A 21,272-nucleotide genomic window follows, 5' to 3' on the forward strand; every position below is an offset into this window, starting at 1 on the left:
AAATGACAAGTAAAATGAAGATCATTGATACATAGAGTTACTTTCATGATTACAAAGCAATTGTCTTATAAATCATTGGTATTCATTTTATGGCAGAGGAAAAAAATTAAATCTTATTGAAAATCTAGCATTTGATTTTAAGTAGCAAGATGCAATTTTATGTTCCTTTATTCTTTATTACATTAATATAGAAGATATCTGTAAAGGTTTTATTGTGTAGACACACACAAAAAGTAGTAAATGTTGGACCAAATTAAAATATATCTTCTTACTAGGTGGTTGAATTAGATAATTCCCAGGGAAAGCCTTTTTTTTATATTATTAGTCTCTATCCAAGGAATAAATTTTAAAGCAGTCATATTGTGAGCATCCTTAAGATGATGTGACTATAAATTTGATGCAGAATGGTTTTATTTGCTGGATTTAAATAGTTTGAAAAGACATTTTTAAGTTACCACTAGGCTTTGTTTTTACAAAATAATTTGTTTTAAATTATGCAGCATGTTGAAAACCGGTTTATTCTTTTGTTTCTTTTGATATTACTGGTAAAACAGGACTTCCCTAGAAAACCATAAAGCTACTGGGGGTATTGTCCTATTAGTATACTGTTTCCATGGCAAACTGTATTTTCAGATGATTTATTCTTGCCTATTTTTTTTTTAACCCACAATCAATTAGAGTCAATTTTAGAGTAAATATATAACTAGTATGAAAGCCTTCCAAAGCTGTTTAAAAAACACAAACACACGAAACAATTTTTCACTTAAACTTTGTGGGGACAGAGAGTCATATTTTTCATTTCAGATCCAGCCAATGTCAAACACATGTAAAAGAGCTGGCCCAGATCGTACAGCTTGTCCTGTGGTGGTCACTCATCAGCCTGAGTTTGCTTTCCTGTTCCTTTTGTCTCCACTGTAAGTACTGACGCCTTCTACCGTAGATGCCTCATTCCTAAAGTCCAGCATTTAACTTGGAAAGGAAACCACAGTGAAGTGTTGGTGTCCAATTAAGAAAAAAATTGACCAAATCACAGACCATTTCAGGACTTGGCTTCAGATGGCTTTCCCTGATAACATGTTTCAATCTTGGTATACATTTTTTTTAAGGTATCCTATTTAACTGTGTGTGTGTGTGTGTATGTGTTTTCAGCTACTGTTGTTTCTATTGCTTTCTAATTCATCTATTGGCTATAGGCTATATTTTATATAATGCACATGCAATTTATTAATACCCGTGTGCGACATTGGATATCCCTGATACATTTCTGATTATAGTATATAATATTCTATGGAACTAAGAAGCCTAAGAGATTAGAAACAAAATATAGTCATTGCATTTGTCTATTGGTGGACCCTAATGATACTGTCACTGAATACAGAATACACTCATACATAGTATCAAAGTCTTGAGAGATTAACTTATAGGAGCCAAAACAAGACATAGACTATATATTAGAATTCTCTAGCTACATGACTATAAAGGAATTTCAATACTACCTTCCACTAAAGACTATATTTTAGTCTTTGAAATGGGATCTTACAAGGGAACTGCTAAACAAGGTAAAGTTTATTTTGATGACTCCCAAGATGCATATCTCTATATTTTGAACTATTTGCAGATGCCAATATCCTTCAAAATTTGAGAAACAGTATTTCAACTCAAAGAGTTTCAATCATGACTGAGAATTCCCTTATGATTTTGAGCTTAAGTATTTTTATTCGCTTTGGTCATACATTTGACGATGGATATGTTAAACTGTAACACTTAATAGTGACAAAACGCCTTGCTTAGAAACTGGCCATTAAAACACAATCTCTAGACTCATTTTTCTAAGTTTTATCATGATCTGTGGTGACAAGTGTCTCAAGTACATTAAGGAATCAAGTTACTATTCAAATATACCACTTGCTTTGGGGATTTTTATTTATAGGTTGGTTTGGGACCCTAATAACAGTTCAGACAAATCAGAGAAACCTCTCTCATGTGATATAGTGGGTAGGCACAAGTACAATTTATAAGTCTATCTTACAATGATCAAGTAATAAATATTTTGTGCATCATAACCAGTTTTATGAGTCAAGCAGATTCTTAACTAAACTGCTTGAAGGAAGAAGATACTATTTTCCGAAGGAGATATTTCTTTAAATAAATCTTTTTATTTTAAGATGTTAGTATCCTAAGAGGTATATTTTGGAATGATAAATTTCAAATAACACTGCATTTTCTTATAGAATTATTAATACACAAGTTGAGTGGCATAATTGTATAACTAATGCTTCTAAAGGCAAAGAATCAGAGCAGCATTGATTTGTACATTTTACACACCTTAGGAGATGTAAGCAACTTACTCAAAAGCAATTTTTAAGTTTTAAAATTTATAATATGCATATTTTATATAAATATCTCAAGAAATTTCATTCATGCTATAGCGTTTCAAAACACCTTCATAACAATACAGTGATTAACATGAAAAGGAGCCACTCTCACCGCTTTGATGTACTTCTCTATGGCCTGGACTACTTTCCTTGCCTTTTTGAAACCGCCTTTTTGAAAAAGAAGTATCCTCTAATTTGTGGATATCTCCATATTTTAGATCTCAATACCTGTTTGAATTAAATTTGCAGGGGAATAACTGCAGGATCCCCCCACAGACAAAGTGTGGCCTTTATTTCCTTTCAAGTTGGCAGCATGTCCTTGCTTAAATGAAGCACTCTGAGACACACTGTTCCCTTGCCCTTGGAAATGCTTGTCTTCACAACTGCAGCAGCAAATACCTGGAAGTCAGACAGGCTAGTTAGATGCTTAGTCCACATCCCATGTGCTGCTTGATCATTCCATCTGTTCTTTCTTGACAAGTAGATTTAGGTAGTATTCTTCATTTTGTATTTCTGACTCTTTGAAAATATTTTTAAAAGTTAACAAATGCTGCAACAAATGCTCTGTCAAAAACTCAAAACTCATTGGATAAATTGACCAACGGTCCAGGTTTGCCAAGGACTGAGATGTTTGGGGGGGGATATGAGACTTTCATTGGTAAAACCAGAGAAGTTGTGAACACACTGGGTGGCTGGTAAGCCTATTCTGTGGATTAAATTGTGACTCCACAAAATAGAGTAAAAGTTTAAATGTTGGTCACTGGTCCAGCATTGAAAGAACTCCTCTGTGGCCATAGCATTTTTTTCTAACTACCAAATGAAAAGCCAGTGAATACAGCCCTTTGTAACTGGTCTTTACAGTGAGTACCAATCAACAGAAACTGAATGAAACATGAAGATGTAATGGAACAAACCACATTGACTATCTTGGCCATTCTGCCCTTAGCCTTTGCTTCCTGAAGGAATTGGGCACAGATACGGAATCTAACCAGTCACTGAACCCTCATGAATTAGGTTAAATAGCTATTTTTAGAAAAGACTCTCAAAAGTATTCTCTCTTTTTTTTTAATGGATGTTAAAATTTGTCAGATTGTAAGTAACAATTAGGTTTTTGCACATTTATATTTATTTTCCTGTACAATAATGCAGTCCCTTGGAGTGAGATTACAAACTCAAGCAGAAATTGCCCCCAAATGGCTTTACATGAACCTGATTTAATTGTCATACTTTTTCCTCAGAGGTAAGTAGTTTTAGCACCCACACTTTTCCCAAAATGAAAAGTTGTATATACAAGAAGAAAAAAGAAGTAAATTAAATCTTAAAATTATGCTGTGATTTTTGAGATATCAAGGTAGGAAGATTGCTTGAGGCCAAAGAATTTGAGCCCAGCCTGAGCAAGAGCAAGACACTGTCTCTACAAAAAATAGAAAAATTAGCCTGGAGGGAGGTATGGTTCTGCATTCCCAGCTACTCAGAAGGCTGAGGCAGGATGATGGCTTGAGCCCAGGAGATTGAGGTTGTAGTGAGCTATGCTGATATGATTGCACTCTATCAAGGGTGACAGAGACCCTGTCTTGGGGAAAAAATTTTTCTTCTAAATTAAAAATTATACTGTGATTATTGAAAATTGTAGAAAGTACTGTGTGGACCATGCAATCTAAGACCTTTACATTTCTATATGAAACTCTTTAATCAGAATTAGTCTCTCTCTTTTTTGAGTACAACATTATATGCATTCTCATAATGCATATAAAATTGCACTGCCTTGATTGTTGAAATCACAACATTATCCATGCTATGTCTTTTTTGAGACAGAGTGCCCGGGCTAGAGTGCTATGTCTCACAGCAACCTCAAATACCTGGCCTCAACCAATCCTCCTGCCTTAGCCTCCCAAGTAACTGGGACTACCATGTATTCTACCATGCCTGGCTTTTTCCATTTTTAGTAGAGATGGGGACTTGCTCTTGTTCAGGCTGGTCTTAAACTCCTGAGCTCAGGGGATCCTCCCTCCTCAACCTCCCAGAGTGCTAAGATTATAGATGCCAGCCACTATCCCCCAGTCCCATGCTATGTCCTAATCAAACTCAATGTAAACAAATAAAAAGACATGCAGATATTGTAATTACTTCAAGAAGTACCTATAGTATACATTAGGCTCTAGAGCTGATTCTCAATGGGAGAAATTTTGCCTCCCAGGTGACATTTGGTAACATCTGGACGCATATTTGTTAGTCATGATGGGGGTGGGAGTGCTATGGACATTGAACACCTAGAGCACAGGATGGTACTAAACATTCTGTGATGCACAGAACACCCTGACAACAAAGAATGACCTGATCCAGAGTGCCAAAGGTGAGAAACCTTTTCTAGAGCAATGTTTTCAAACTTTTTTATCTCATGGCACACTCAAACCTGTAGTTAAACTTCCGGGGCCCACTTAAATTATGTTGATTAAAAAAAAAAAGAGTAAGAAACACTGTGCTTTGAATTTCTTTTGAAAATAATTTAATTGATGATCTTTAAAAAATTTTGCATCTCACCTAAGATTCTCTCATGAGACACTGGTTAAAAATCACTACTCTAGAAGAATAATTAAAATTGTGAAATATATATTTTTAATAGTAAAATATATTAAATTTATAAAATATAAACGGGAAATATGAATTTACTATGTATACAACCTGGGCTTTATTTTTGAGCTGTGAATTTTATTTTAAACGGATGAATCCCCTGATTATATTGCAGAGGAGTCGTTGCCTTTCAGCCTGCTGTCACAAACTTGGTGGCTTATGCGAGGCATTTGTTAGTATTCTGATAATATAGTTCATATTTCACATTTCCGTAATTCCCTGCATTACTGAAGGTGTTAAGGTACAGAGAAGAACTTAGCCTGGGACCCAGAAAACCTGAGTTCTGTTCCGACTTTCTTGATTAAGGGACCTTGAGTAAAGTCCAACCCACAGGATCCAATGGAATGATAGGGGTGAGAGCCCTTTTGTAAATGGTGAAGCTTTGTGATAACGTGAGAGTTATCATTCACATTAAGCTAATTACAGAGGGGGCTGAGTCTGAAGGACTCTGCTCAGCTTTGACTACCCCTTCTTTGAAAAAAGATATTCTGATCACTAAAGGAACCCAAGGTGACTAGGGGCCTTTCTGCCATCTTTCTGGTCACCTGTCCTCTGACTTTATCACTACACTTGAGTTTTCTTGGACACACCTAGGATATTTTCTACTTTTTATTTTTTCAGACTCTGGTTAAATTTAATATCAATCATTCTACAGTGAAGTGGGCATGACCTTTGAATGGAACTAGGTCCTAATTAGGAGAAAGAAGGCTCTCATTGGGGAGGGCTGGGCTGGCTACAAGAGTGTTTTGAGGTTAGAGGAAGAAGCATTTAAGAGTATGTTCTAGATCCAAATATGGCAAATTCACAGGCAGACATTCTGACGGAGAGCTCCCACAGAGGGGCATGGTGCCCTGGAGCTGTGTGTGTGTGTGTTCATTGACAGTGGGGGTAAATGTGAGGAGACTCTTGCAGGAGGTTCATGCCCTACAGGCAAACAAGTTGGCGTCATTTCACATTGAAGAGGGGTGGGAAGAAAGGGATATAATGAAAATCAAAGTCAACTATTCTCCCTGGTGGGACTGAGTAGAAGAATTGAGTGGAAGCATCTTTTGAATAGAGACATAATGCTGGATTGGAAATGTGATCTTTCCTCTTCCTCTTTTAAAAAAGAAATCAGTTTCAAGATAACTTGGAACTGGACAGAGAAATTAAGTATCATCATGGAAAGAACATCAGACTTACAAGATCTGGCTTGAATCCCAACCAGCTCTTAGCCTCAGATCTATTTATTTTAAATGGTAATAATTATAATTTTGTACTAATTCACTTGGCTGTTGGGAGGATCAAAGAAATAATATATAAAATGGTATTTTTATAGAGCCATCTCTAAAGCTGAGACTTTTCTTCTCCACCCTGTGCATTTCTTTTCTATTTTCCTCTTCTTATTCTCCTCTGCACCTTTCCCCCTCTCTTCTCTCATCTCTCCCCTAACACTCTGTCTGTTCTTCTCCTTCTACTGTTCACTATTACCTGCAGTGGAAATTTAGAGGCCATGAGCCAAACTCATGGCTATATTTTTCCTGCATGTCTTTTCAGGGTTAACATGTTGTCCAAGACTTCCTTTACTTACATAAAAGATTAAGTTAATGAGCAACATTAAGGTCAAATGACACAAATAATACAGTGTATTAATCAACCAGCAATGTTGCTCCGAAAGCCTACGTGCATTTCTAAGCATTAATGTATGCATTGAGACATATCACAGTCATGCCCGGCATAATGACATTCAGGTCAATGACAACATATACAGTGGTGGTCCCATAAGGTTATAACACTACACTTTTGCTATACCTTTTCTATATTTAGATATATTACATAAATACTTACAATGGTGTTACAATTGCCTATAGTATCTGGTACAGTAACGTGCTGTTCAGGTTTGTAGCCTAGAACAATAGGCGGTCCCATTGAGTCTAGGGGTGTAGGGGGCTGTACTGTAATATCTAGGTTTGTGTAAGTATACTCTGTAATGTTTGCATGGTGACAAAAATATCCTATGGATGCTCTTCTCCAAACATATCCCTGCTGTTAAGTGATGCATGGCCCTACAGCAGTCTCCCCTCAATTTCTGAGGTTTCAATTACTGGCAGTCAACCACAGCCTAAAATAGATGAGTACTATACAGTATAATAAATCATTTTGAGAAGGAGTGTACATGTTCATATAATTTTAATTATAGTATATTGTTATAATTGTTCTATTATTAGTTATTGTTAATCTCTTACTGTTTCTAATTTGTAAGTTAAACTTTATCATAGATTGATTGTATCAGAGAAATTCTAGCATACGTAACATTCCACACTATACCATTTCAGGCATCTACTGAAAGTTTTGGAATATATCCCCCAAGGATAAGAAGGAACTACTGTATTTCATGTTAATTTCTTTATTGCTGCTAACAATTCAGACCTAACTAGTGGGTTATATACTTGAGTAACATGGCAAAAATCCATTTAGAGGTCACTCTAAATTATGACCAGGAAGAGAATCATAATTTCTTTTGGGAAATATGCTTTTCAGATTGATAACTAATTGGACAATTGCAGGAGTCCCTTGTTTGTCCTTGTTGACTATGTTGCCAAAGGGAGCTTACTTGATAGTTGTTATTAAACGTTCCTTCGATACTGCTAAAATAGACTGAATATATTTGGATATACAAAGTAGAGCAGGGTAGAGGGATTGTATCAACACGTTTGAATAGCAATTTTATTATTTTCTCATATAGAATAAGAGAAGCTATTTTAGTTCCTTGCTCAGCCCCAGGTCTAGTATATTAGTTTTCTATTGCTGATGTAAGAATTCACCACAAACTTGAACGTCACAAATTCATCATCTTACTGTTCTGTACATCGGAATTCTGGCACTGGTCTTGTTGGGCTAAAATTAAGGTGTTACATTGCCTTATTTCTTTATGGGGGTTTTGGAGGAATCTCTTTTCTGACCTCGTCTAGTTTCTGTTCTAGAAAGAGGCTGATCCCATAGCACATGGCACCCATTTCCTATCTTCAAAACCAGTGACACTGGGTTGAGTCCTTTCTTTCACCAGCTGATTCTCTCCATTTGGAAACAGTTCCCTTCTTAATAACTCATGATTAGGTTATTGCCTCAAGGTTTTTGACATAAATCATATCTGCAAAGTCCCTTTTACCATGTAAGGTAAGTTCCAAGGATTAGAAGGGAGACATCTTTGGAGTACTGTTATTCTATGTCTGTTTAGCTGTTGGAAAGAGCTTGAAGCATTTTCTTTTACCATGTTCTCATTCTTTACAATTCCATTAAAAAAATAACTGACTTTTAAAATTTCTTCTCTTCCTCATTTCATTCTCTAAAGGTATATTTCTGTCAATGATCAATTTACCATTGATCTCTCCATCCCTTACTCTATTTTCTGTTAAGAAGTCTATGATCAGTCCTAATGCTCTAACTCTACTAGATTTCTTTCTATTCCAGATGTCATCTTTCTTCCTCTTCTTTGCTATATATCACCTTCTTTCCTACCCTTTGTGTTACCCTGTATGTTTTTTTTTAATACATATCTCTCTAGATTCATGTTTTATGTGAACATATAAAATCCCACTGGTTTTACTATAGGAGATAGAACTGTATGGTTTTCACCAGAAACCCATCTGTCAATAGGTTGTATTTTTGCTCTTTGGTGAGGGGCTGGATATGAGAAATCAACTTAGTTCACCTCATCTTTGATTAAGCCAATATGTATTTCTAGCTCTGATTATAGATTTTAATTCTTATTATCATATTTGTAGAGGAACTCTCCTCATGATATTAATTTAAATATTTTTTCAAAAAAGAATATATCCAAATAAACAAAAGAATCCAAATAAATCTTGACTGCCTGGATTACATTTTATACAAATTTAGATAAGGTATAGGCTTGCCCTAGGTTAAAATGTTATGTTGACATTTTTGGAGAAGAAATTTTTCCAGTATTACAAATGCATCCTTAAAAATGTTCTCTAAAATGTAATTTTTAATCTACACTAAAAATCAACTGCAAGACTTTTGTGTGTGTGTTTATACTATTAAGGCTCAAAGTGTGAATTTTCTTCCCAAATACATAAATATCTATCAGGAAAAAAACAAACAAACATGTCTTTTAAGGTAGTATTTAAGAAGCAGAATTTCAAATGTTCTTAATTCTTCCCAGATATGCATTATTTTTAAGCATGTGGATTTGAAGAAATTGCATAAAGATATAGCAAAATTTCTAGAAATCAGTAATAAGCATATGCAAAGTTATCTTCTAATACCACTATCATTTATCTTTTAAAAAATTTTTACATCATTCTTCTTCTTTGTAGCTTTTTTCCCAAGTAGGGATAGTTTAGGAATAAACCAGAGGTCACTTGAATGCAGTATGGCTCTCTAAATAAAGATGTGTTTTAGTAATGTACAGCTGCATTACAGCCAAGTTGAATTAATGTAGGAGTTGTAGGGTGTGTTTGAAAATCTCAGATAAGATAAGTTTTAATGAAGCTTCATTCCATGCTAACTAAACTAAAACCAGATGATCCTTAAAATATACAATATTTACCAGAGGTGACAAAGGGTGACTAGGAATTCTTAAAATTGAATGTGCATAAGAATCACCCAGGAAGCTTGTTAAATTTGGCTGGCATTCAGAAACTTCCATTCTGGTGGTTGTGATGCTGGTTGTCATTCTTGAGTTATCTTTGAAACATTGCGATAAAACACAACTGCAAGACAAAGCCTTAACAATTTCTCCCACCTGAAAAGCCCCTTTTAAAAGATGTTGTGGACACTTCACTCCTGTAGTGAAGCTATAAGAACTACTTTTCTAGGCTCCTTAACAGGGTGGAGGCCTGTCCTGCCTGCCCTTTGTCCCAAAAGGCCCAAATCAGAAACAACCAAATTCCAGCCTGGTGTGGCCCTCTCCAAGGCAACTGAGTCCTTGTCTAGGTCTAAATTTCTTTGAGCATTTATTTAAAAGGGGGTGTATGTGTTAATTTCACAACTGTAGATTAATTTAGAGTTATCCCTTTAATAAGACTTAGTAATACTAGTATCAGTCAACGAATCATTAAGTAGGAAAGGGGAAGGATGCACATTCTCTCTTGCTTAGATAGGGCTTCTGACAGCAGCCCCAGGGAGGGAGACAGGGCAGCAGGTGGCAGCTTGATGGGTGGGGCGGGGAGGGGCTTCAAAGACTCCCGGTTTCCCTCAGGGCGGGCCTCTCTGCTTTCAGTGGGGCTGCCTTTGGCAGAAGCTGTGTGTATAGAGGTTGCTCAGGCAGCTCAGCTTCCCAACCTTTCTGAGCATTTTGTTTGTTTAGGTTTTTAATGTGACTGACTTCTTAGAAGGCCTTTCTTTCCCAGGGAATTCACTAATCAAGGTACTACTCTATTTATTTCCATAAACAAATCATTATGAAAGAACAATTCATTCATTGACTAAAAAATGTGATCATTTCCACTGTTGTACCTGAGAGCTTCAAAGCCCCATTGTTGTTGCTTACATCAATTCGTCCAGGTAACTGGGAAATGTGAGTGAGACGGAACTAAATATATATCCCAACTGATTTTACAAGATTAAAAAAAAAAATCGCAATCTAAGATATCTAAACTCTGTTATCTTAAGCATGTTAAGAATGCTAGGAATGTTAATTCTGTGTAGGAAAGAATCACAGTACAGAGAAGAACATCAAATCTTTTTAGAATGAAGTAATTTTAATGTAGAATTCACTGTAGCTTGGAAAGTTCCAAGCAGCCTCTTCCTTTATACTGTGGAATATACTGGGAAGAAATGCCTCCTCCAGGCGTGTAGGGTGCCATGTTACAGTCTAGCTAGAGGGTGTGGACAACAATTTTAGATGTTTTTATTAAAATACGTATGCAAACAAACATTTTACATATTATTTACATAAACCTTTTAGTAATATGTAAATTAAATAGTCTACATAAAGATGGATGTTGAATTTTAAAGATATCTTCTGGATCTAATTTATTACTTGTACATAGTTTTAATATTTAATTGTTTGGGGCAGTTCATGACTGATTAAAAAAAGAGTTGGCTATTCAATGGTCATTTAGCAGCCATTCCTTCCAAACAACAAATTGTGGTCCCAACCATAAGTGGCTGAGGCAAGAGGATTGCTCAAGCATAAGAGTTTGAGGTTGCTGTGAGCTACTACATCAAGGCACTCTACCCAGGGTGACAGAGTGAAACTCTGTCTCTGAACAAACAAACAAACAACAAATTGTGTTAATTTTAAGGCTAAGGCATGCATATTTTAAATGAATTTTTTAAAGTCAGTTATAATGGAGACAGTGAACTAAGAAGAGTTGGTTAAAGTGGTAATCAAGCAAAGGACAGAAAATGATATTGATCTATTCCACTTACCCCAATTCATTCCTTCAGTATTTTTTTAACTGGAATATAATTCATAAACCGTAAAATTCACCTTTGTTTTGTCCTTTCAAGAGGTTTATTTAATTTTTTATTTTGGATTAATATGAGGGCACAAATGATTAGGTTACGTTGTTTGTTTTTTCTAAAGCAAAGTTCAAGTTGTATTTGAGCCCTTCATCTGGGGGTGTGCCATATACCCTGAAATTGTGCACAGGAGGTAAGAGCCTACCCATCTCCCTCTCTCTTCCTCCTCTCTCCCCTTCCCCCACCCCCAACTTGAATGTAAAAATACAGAACATTTAACAAATTTGCATGTCATCCTTGTGCAGGGGCTGTGCTCATATTCTCTGTGTCATTCCGATTTTAGTATATGTGCTGCTGAAGTGAGCACCAAAGTACACCTTGAAAAAAACATAAAATTCTGTGGCTTTTAAGTATTTCACAGAGTTGTGCAGCTAACAACTACCTAAGGTTAGAACATTTTGTCACCAGAAGCTGTTGACCCATTAGCAATTACTCCTCATTCTTCCCGCCCCCAGCCCCTGCGATTACTAACCTACTTTCTTTCAGGATAGATGTGCTTATTCTAGATTCATCATGAAAGGCAATCACACAGGTGGGTTTTTTGTCCAACTTCATTCACTTAGCATACTGTTTTCTAGGTTCTTCCGTATTTTCGCATGTTCACTCCTTTTTCTAACTAAATAATATCCTGTTGTGTAGATATACCACATTTTGCTTATCTGGCCATCAGTTAATGGATACTTGGGTAGTTGCCATTTTAGGTTCTTATTAATAATGTTGCTATGAACATTTATGTACAAGTTTTTGTATGAATACGTGATTTTAGTTCTCTTGCATATGCAGAGGGTGCCAAAAACTTGTATACACATTTTAAGAAAGGAAAACACTGTATTAAAATTGTAATGCTCAAGTCACATTTGAGTTCTGCAATTATAAGAAATATAAGATACAAGATAACAAATGTTATTGGTATCGACTCATATTGACTATTACAATTTTAGTACAGTTTTATCTTTTCTTAAAATGTATATGCATTTTTTTAGGCACCCTCGGTATATACTCTGGAGTGCTGCTAGGTTTTATGGCGATTGTATGTTTAATTATTCCAGGAACTGCTGAACTGTTTTAGCAAAGTTTCTTCAATGATTTTACATTCCCATCAACAATGTATTAGGGCTCCAGTTTCTCCATATCCTAGCTAACACTTGTTATTGCCTGCCTTTTTGATTATAGCTATTGTACTGAGTAGGAAATGGCATCTCGCTATGGTTTTGACTTGCAGTTTGCTTCTTTTCAATATTTTGACATTAAGTCTATGGTGAAAAAAGGGGGAAGTTTATGATTGTTTTCATACCTCTGAATAAACTAAAAAAAGGTGATTCTAGAATTATATTTCTAGCTTACCTATTTATTTAAATACCACTCCATTAATAAAAAGAATTTATATGGCTTATCAAAATGTATAGTGTCACATAAAAGTAAAAAAATAGAAGAGTATCGGCTCTGTAGAAAATACAAGTAAGGTAACTTGTAATATGAATGGGCATATTATAGGTTTTGTACACTAGCCAGAGGTGGGTTAAAATTTTGTCTCTGAACTTCCTAGGAACCGAGGTAAAGCGACAAATTGAAAAGTCCACAGTGTTCCTATGATTAAAACAAGTGAGGATCCTTTGCTGACTATGGTAGAGTCGTTATCTGTTCTCTGCATGATCCCTTCAGTATCAAAGGGGTCTTGAATCTTGATGCGTTCCTTCCCGTTGCTGATATTCCCATTGATAGAAAAGCTGCAATCGACCTCTCACTTCCATTATGCCGTACCTGCTCTTTGGGCCCTTCCTCAGTGGATACGTGCCTCTGTTTTTCACTGAACAGCAGTGCAGCTGTTTGATGACGTGAAGCACATGTGCAGCCTTAACTGTTCCTTCTCTGGGTTGCACATTTGCTCTTCTATATGACAAGCATTGGATAGCTCCCCATTTTCAAAGCATTTAAGTCCGTACTTGCTGACCCCTGCCTGGTTCTCTAGCCTCACTTCCCCTCAGCCCCTGATAAAACCGCTGGACTCATGGTCATTTTCCTTGGCCAGCCCCAGTCTGCACTCTTCATCCCCTGCTCCCTCACCACTGAGGAAATTTGAGCTCCACTCTTCAAGGGCCAAATTCAGGTGTTATCTTTTCTTGGTAAGTTCTTCATGCCCCTAGGCAGAATTAATTTTCTTTTCTCTGAGTTCCCATGGTACTTTTAAAGCAGCCATTGTATGGAATTTATCAGCCACTGTATGGAATTTGCTCCTGTGTCTGTCTTCCCCAGTGGATGATGATTTGGCTTCACAGGAGGGAACTGTTTTCACTTTTAGATCCTCAGTGCCTGGTACAAAGCTGCTACTCTAAACAAAGGATAGTGGCATCAAATTCTTTTCATTAATCATTCCTGTCTTCTCCCTCTCCCGTAAACGCGCCTGGGTTTGTCACCATCCCTGTACAAAAGTGACTCACAGAAGACAAGATCGTTTTTCAGACTTGAGCCCATCAGTGTGCCAAATGTCCATCTGCTCTGGAAATTATATGCTTCTATTAATGGCATATCAGACCGCATGGGTTTTGCTCATAGACACACTCACTATAGCATCCCCAAAAACTTTGCTCAGCCCTGTGGTATTTTTTGCAGGCCAGACCAGGTCCTGCTGCTTCCACTTCCTCGTCTAAATGTAAGCCTTCACATGAGTGTATCCCTGGTAAGTGTAATCTTGCTTTTCACTAGAAAAGATAACTTCATCTTTCCAGACGAGAATGATAAATTTCAGTTTTAATTCTCCCATTTGTCTTATCCCCTCCATCTCTACTTTGAAGTCATCTGCATATGGAAGGATAATGTGAAATATATGCATTTGCCTTTTAAATGTAATTCTGTGTTTGGTGCTGAAGGAAAATTATCCAGTCCATCTAATTATTTATTGGGAAATTCTTACTGCTTTTCTAATTCAAGATTGTGAAGTATCATGTGCCTCTTGCCAACCACCAACAAGTCTTCCAAAGACGTATGAAGATTTTCTTTAGATTGCTTTGGAAAAAATATGTCACCATTTAATCTATGTCTTCTGCCTGATCTCTTTCTGATCCCCCCGAGCCTCTTCTGTGCCCCTGCTTATCATAAACTCATGTAGTACCATATCTTCATTATCATAGCGCCTGCCACATTTTATGTAATGGCTTATATAATTATCTCTCTCCCTCACTAGTCTACAGTCTCTATTTCACTCAATATCTCAACAACTTATTACATTGCCTGGCTATCATTTTATTTTAGTCAAATCTACTTTAGACCAATGATACAGTATCTATAATTACTATATTCTTTTGTGTGATTTTTTTTAACCACACTTGATTAGTTTCTAAAAAGAAGGGTCCTGTGAGAGTCAATTTTTGTTAGAGGCGAAAGGTGTGGGTCCAGTTTCAGTCTTCTACAAGTCACCAGCCAATTCACCCAGCACCATTTAAATAAGGAGTCATTCCCCCAATTTAAGTTTTTGATAGGCTTATTGAAGATCAAATGTCAATAAGTGTCTGGATTTATCTCTTGGTTCTCAATTCTGTTCCATACATCTACCTCTCTATTTTTGTGCCAATATCATGCTGTTTTGATCACTATAGATTTATAGTATAGTCTGAAGTCTGGTAGCATGATTCCTGATTTGTTTTTATTTCTAAGTAGTGTCTTGTCTATTCAGGGTTTTTTCTATTTCCTTATAAAATGAAGAACTAGTTTTTCCAGATCTTTAATGTATGACAGAGGTGCTTTAATGGGGATTGCATTAAATCTGTAGATTGCATTGGGTAGTATGGACATTTTAACAATGTTGATTCTTCCCTGCCATGAGCATGGTATCTTTTTGCATTTGTTGACATCTTTAGCTATTTCTTTTCTCAGAGTTTCATAGTTCTCTTTATAGAGATCTTTCACATCCTTTGTTAGATACAATCCCAGATATTTCATTTTTTTTGGCACTACTGTAAACCTAAGACATGAAACCATAAAGATTCTTGGAAAGAGTGCAGGGGAAACACTTGAAGAAATTGGCCTGGGAGAAAATTTTATGAGGAGAACCCCCAGGGCAACTGAAGCAATACCAAAAATACGTTACTGGGATCTGATCAAACTAAAAAGCTTTTGCATTGCTAAGAACACAGTAAGTAAAGCAAGTAGACTGCCCTTAGAATGGGAGAGGATACTTACAGGTTACGTTTCTGACAAAGGTCTGATAACCAGAATCCATGGAGAACTCAAACTTATCAATAAGAAAAGAACAAGTGATCCCATTTCACTATGGGCAAGAGACCTGAACAGAAGCTTCTCTGAAGAAGACAGGTACATGGTCTACAGACACATGAAAAAATGCTCATCATCTTTAATCATCAGAAAAATACAAATCAAAACCATTTTGAGATACCATCTAACTCCAGTAAGAGTAGCCCACATAAAAAAATCCCCAAACTACAGCTGTTGGCATGGATGTGGAGAAAAGGGAACACTTCTGCACTGCTGGTGGGAATGCAAACTAACACGTTCCTTTTGGAAAGAAGTTTGGAGAACACTTAGGGATCTAAAAATTGACCTGCCTTTGGATCCTGCAATTCCTCTACTAGGAGAATATCCAAAAGACCAAAAATCACTTTGCAAAAAAAATATTTGAACCAGATTATTCATTACAGCTCAAGTAATGGAAGAAGCCCAAGTGCCCATCGACCCATGAATGGATTAATAAATTATAGTATATGTATACCATGGAATACTATGCAGCCTTAAAAAGATGAAGACTTCACCTCTTTTATGTTTACATGAAGGGACACAGAACATATTCCCCTGAGTAAAGTATCTCAAGAATGGAGGAAAAATTATCTCATATACTACTCAGTACTTCTATGAAACCAACTTATATTTACTCACATTTTCTTATGAAAGATAGAACACAACTATAGCCCAAGATGAAGGAGAGAAATGGAGTGGGAAGGGGGGGGGAGGTTTGATAGAGGGAAGGTAAACGAGGGACCACACCTATGGGGCATATTGCGAGGGTACAAGTCAAATCTGTCCAGTGTAGAACATAAATGTCTTAACACAATAATCAAGTAAATGAGGCAAAAGCTATGTTGATGGTTTGATGTAAGCACATCAGAGTGTATAAAAAAATCAACACATTGTACCCCACATATACATAAAAGTATTTATGATCTACGTATAAATGACTTAATAAACAAAGTCCTTTAGGAAAAATAAATAAATAAAAAGAGGGTTCCTGACATCTCAAAGTAGCAAGAGACATTATGACATTATTTCAGGGAAAGTTAAAGCAGTTAGCAGACAAATTACTTGTCTGATAGGACCATTTTAAAGTTTTCCACAGACTGTCTTGGTTTGTTTTGTGTTGCTATCACAGATATACCTGAGGCTGGGTAATGTATTTTAGAAAGTGGTTTATTTGGCTGATGTTCCTGTATGCTGGGAAGTTGAAGAATCGCAGCAAAGGCGTCTGCTTGTCTTCTGGGGAGGCTTTCCATGCTGTGTCACAACATGGCAAAAAGCCAAAGGGGAAATGGACATGCAAAAGGTAGAACTCGCGGGGTCCTGGCTTTATAATAACCAACTCTTGTGGGAACCCATCCATTCCCAAGAAGACTAATCCATTCTCACCAGATCAAGAACTCACAGCAAACAGCACCAAGCCACTCATGAGGGATCTACCCCTATCACCTAAACACCTCCATAGGCCCCAGCTCCCAACCCTTCCATGTTAGGGATCAGAGTCCAACGTGATATTTTGGGGAATAAACCATATTCAAACCATAGCACTAATCAAATTATGACTTACATTCAGCAAAATTCAAAATTTCCCAAAATATGGGCTATAATAATGTATCAACAGATAAAATATCAATTTAATAATTCCAAGGCTTATTATTATTTGCTGCCCTGAGACGTCTACATAACTGTAGGCTGCTGAATCAATTGGGGCATCTTAGGTACTATCTGAGAGAGTTAATTCCTGAAGCACTAAAAAGATCTTATTAGAAGCCACTCATGCCCCAAAGGAGGTCCCACAGTGGGAAGTCTGAGGAAAGTGTTATGGTGAGAAGTCAGTATAATTTGGTTTTTTAAAATTCCATTCTGCAAGACATCCCCATGATATAAATATTCCTAATTAGCACAGAATTTCAGTTCCTTCCTACAAAATGCTGCAGTGCAATTTAGGGCTGCTTAAAATTATCATAACTTGTCCCATTTGGCAAACTAAGCCAGGGTCTTAGAATAATGTGGAGCTGCAGTGTGCAGGAATGTGGGCAGCTTGCAGAGCTCCCTTCCTCCAGATCAGAGAGCCTGTGTGTTGACCCTACACTGAATTCTTACGTTCGAATACATCATCAGGATGCAACAGCCAGCTATTGGAACACCAAGAGAAACTTCTGGAACACCAGAGCAGAAAAATGTAAGAAGTAAACATGATCAAAACTGAAATGTTTCCAATATAGTTTGCTGCTTAACATACATTCATCTAAGCAGCCCAAATGAGAAGGAGGTTTGCTGTTAGCTAATGCTGGAAAGACAAAAATAATGTTCCTGTCTGCTTTCTTTCCTGTTGGTTAGCAATTAGATGCCATGAAAAATAAAATATGTCTCTATTTCCTGAACCCACCCAATATTTTAAAAATCTTGACATGTATATTTATGTCTTGTCAAAAAGTTAATAATAAGAAGAATTTATTATAAGTCCTGAGCTTTGTTTTTTGGATCAGGGCAGCTATTACTAAGGACTCATATGTGCATGACATTGAGTCTGTGCTATGACGTGGTCTGTTCTCTAGAAAGTGACAGTTGAAAAGAAACACCACTAGACAAGAAAGACACTTTTTCTACTTTCTTTCACTACCAAAAAAAAAAAAAATCATAAAATAAAGTATAACTGTTAAGAAAAGGAACAGGCTTGGCTCCTATAGCTCAGTGTCTGGGGCACTGGCCACATACACTGGGGATGGTAGGTTTGAACCTGGCCTGGGCCTGCCAAACAATGACAACTACAACAAAAAAATAGCCGGGCATTGTGGCAGGTGCCTGTAGTCCCAATTACTTGGGAGACTGAGGCAAGAGAAGCTCTTAAGCCCAAGAGTTTGAAGTTGCTGTGAGCTGTGATGCCACACACTCTACTAAGGGTGACATAGTGAGACTCTGTCTCAAAAAAAAAAAAAAAAGGGCATATATTACACTAATAAAACACCAGAGGAACAAATACTACACTAATAACACACCACAGGGACTAGAAAACTGTCAAGAGAATGTGGACGAGGGAGGGGAAAATGTGGCAAAAGAGACAGCAGATCAGGATATAAATTAAAAAATTGGGGGCAGCGCCTGTGGCTCAAGGAGAAGGGCACCAGCCCCATATTCCAAGGGTGGCAGGTTTGTGCCCAGCCCCGGGCTAAAAACTGCAAAAAAAAAAAAAAAAAAAAGGTACATGCCATGGTTCAAACATGGCTGTGTATCTAGACCACTTCCAGAATTCTGTTTTAAATGAAGACCAAGGCATCTACTGGAAAACAACTCCCCTTAAGCCAGAGTCAGATCCCCCCAGGTTGGTGGAAGATTAGTGCTCAGGAGTGGGAGGTACAAGTATTCTTGGATCTATCTCCTTGCAATCATGTCTAGAGCTGGCCAAGAAAGCCACCTAAGAATGAACATTGAAAGTGCTGTTTCATAAAAATGTGTAAGAGATACGAGGCACATGGCTGCACCACAGTGCACGTGCCAGAGTGCCCCCTGAATTCTCCTGCTTGATTGGAGAATGCCTCTTGCCTTTGTGGTGCTGACAAAGTTGCCTCATTGGCACCTTCAGCAATTTGGGTGGATTTGGTTCACTAGAACGATCATGTTACTGCGTCATCAGCACAGGTGGGGCCAACTGGTGTTGACAGTGTATGGAGGTGGCCCAGGGCTAACGCAGTAGTAGAGGGTTTACAAGTGCAGCCTCATAGAAGCTCCATGGTGCTTCAAGTTCAGAAGCAAATCTCAGGAAGGGAAAGATGGCAGCCCTTATATAATAACTGTGAGGACCATGCTCTTGAGCACATGTGAGACACTTTTAAGAACTCTTGAAATTCGTGAGTGAGGGTGACTTTTGAAAATAGACTAAATGAGTTAACCATAGTTAAGCCTGAGGCTTAGGGTAACATGTAATTTATCCAGATCAAGAATACCTTTGCAAATAAAGAGTTTGCTGCTAATGATTATGCCAAGACAACAGATGTAAACTACGACTGTCCTGGACAGACTGGAATGTATAGTCGCACTACGAGGGACTGTCACCTTCTACTCTGTTAGTTTTCTGATTATCCTAAGCATGTAGTATTTTTTCATTGAGAAAGTATATAAGATGATGGCATAAATAAAGAGGCATGAAGTGACAGAGTGCAGTTAGCAGCATACTCTTTGCACTGTTATGGTGATACTAATCCCCTCCTCCTTCCTGACTCCAAATTAGTTTAGAAAATTGTGTCTCCCAAGTTATTTAACACCAATCGGCCATCACAAAGCAGCCCACCTTGCTTAGCATGGTCATATGGCCCCAGCAGTGTGCCCCACTTTTAATATTTGATTTTGCTCTCTGCCTTTTCTCTTGGAGATAGTAGTTTTCCTAGGTCCAAGGGGATATTTTTTTATGTTAAAAGCCTGGGGGAGTAAAGTTTAGAAACACAAGGCTTCTTCATCACAGCTGGCTGTCAGTCCTGTCAAAATGCTGATAGTAGGATATTTCTTTATAAATGGAGTACCTATAGATCAAGATCTTAATTTACTTTGTTCATAATTCACAAAGAGAACTTGACTTCTTTTTTTAGACTAAGTCCTTAGTAACTGCTAACATGTAGCTGGAAATTTCCACTGCAAAGTGTACTCGTTTTGTGTTAAGTTCTTTCCAGGTGACTTTATCACATTTTTTAAGTTTGGGGTAGGCCTTCTTCCTCTGTCCAGGGCCAGTACAGATAGAATTATGAACTCTTCCGGGATTGTCCCAGCCCATTTCTTTGAGCAGCTGCCTTTATAGAAGAGATTTGGCAACTCAGCTCCCAGTGCCCACAGGGGTACAAATAAAGCTGGAGCCGAAGCCATCCATGAGAGCAGATGGGCTGTCAGTCCAAGGACTATAACTGAGAGCTCTGCAAAAGTTGAGAAGCAGCTTTCAGCTGCACAAGGCAAGGTCCAACAGGGGCCTTTCAGCTGACCAACTAGTTTCACTTACGCTCTCTTCCCTCAAATTATCTGTATCAACCTTCATGGTAACCTAAACTCTATGAAGATAGGGATTTGATTATAGGAGTATCCTCAGAGCCTAGAATAGTACCTGGCATATAGCAGTAGCTCAAACTTATTTGTTGGATGAAAGGATATTTCTCCATCTTTAAAATGGAGATAGTAATAGTAGCTGGGCCAAGATGGATATTCAGCTGGTTTCCATCCTGATATATGATTTCAGTATCATGGGACTGTTGTGAAGATTGCACAGATTAAAACATGTAAAGCACTTACACTAAACCTGAAACAGAATATGTGTCAGATGCTGTCCGTTTCAAAGCAGGGAAACTGGCACCCAGGAATGGGTGGTGATAGGGGCAATGCAGGAGCCCAGTAGGGGGCACCACTGAGTCCAAGAACCAGTAACAGTGGTTGGGGCTGAGTCCACGGGATGCTGTAGCCCTTGCTTCATGGGCATAAGCTTGAACTTGACTACCAGAATCTAGAATTGGGGAGGCAGGGTAAGATCTGAGGAAAGTGGCCACAGTAGAGATCGGGACTAATGTTAAAATGGTC

The 21,272-nt window shown here is 37.5% G+C and overlaps 1 non-coding gene across 1 annotated transcript; it reads right to left on the minus strand.

The window, feature by feature from the left end:
• Positions 1–11,677: 11,677 nt before the first annotated feature.
• Positions 11,678–11,784, minus strand: LOC111722089. Its single transcript, XR_002771032.1, has one exon. It is a non-coding gene; the product is annotated as a U6 spliceosomal RNA (small nuclear RNA).
• Positions 11,785–21,272: the final 9,488 nt, after the last annotated feature.

Source organism: Otolemur garnettii, unplaced genomic scaffold, assembly GCF_000181295.1.
Source record: "Otolemur garnettii isolate 467f Iridium unplaced genomic scaffold, OtoGar3 scaffold00005, whole genome shotgun sequence".
In the NCBI taxonomy this organism is placed as follows: domain Eukaryota; kingdom Metazoa; phylum Chordata; class Mammalia; order Primates; family Galagidae; genus Otolemur; species Otolemur garnettii.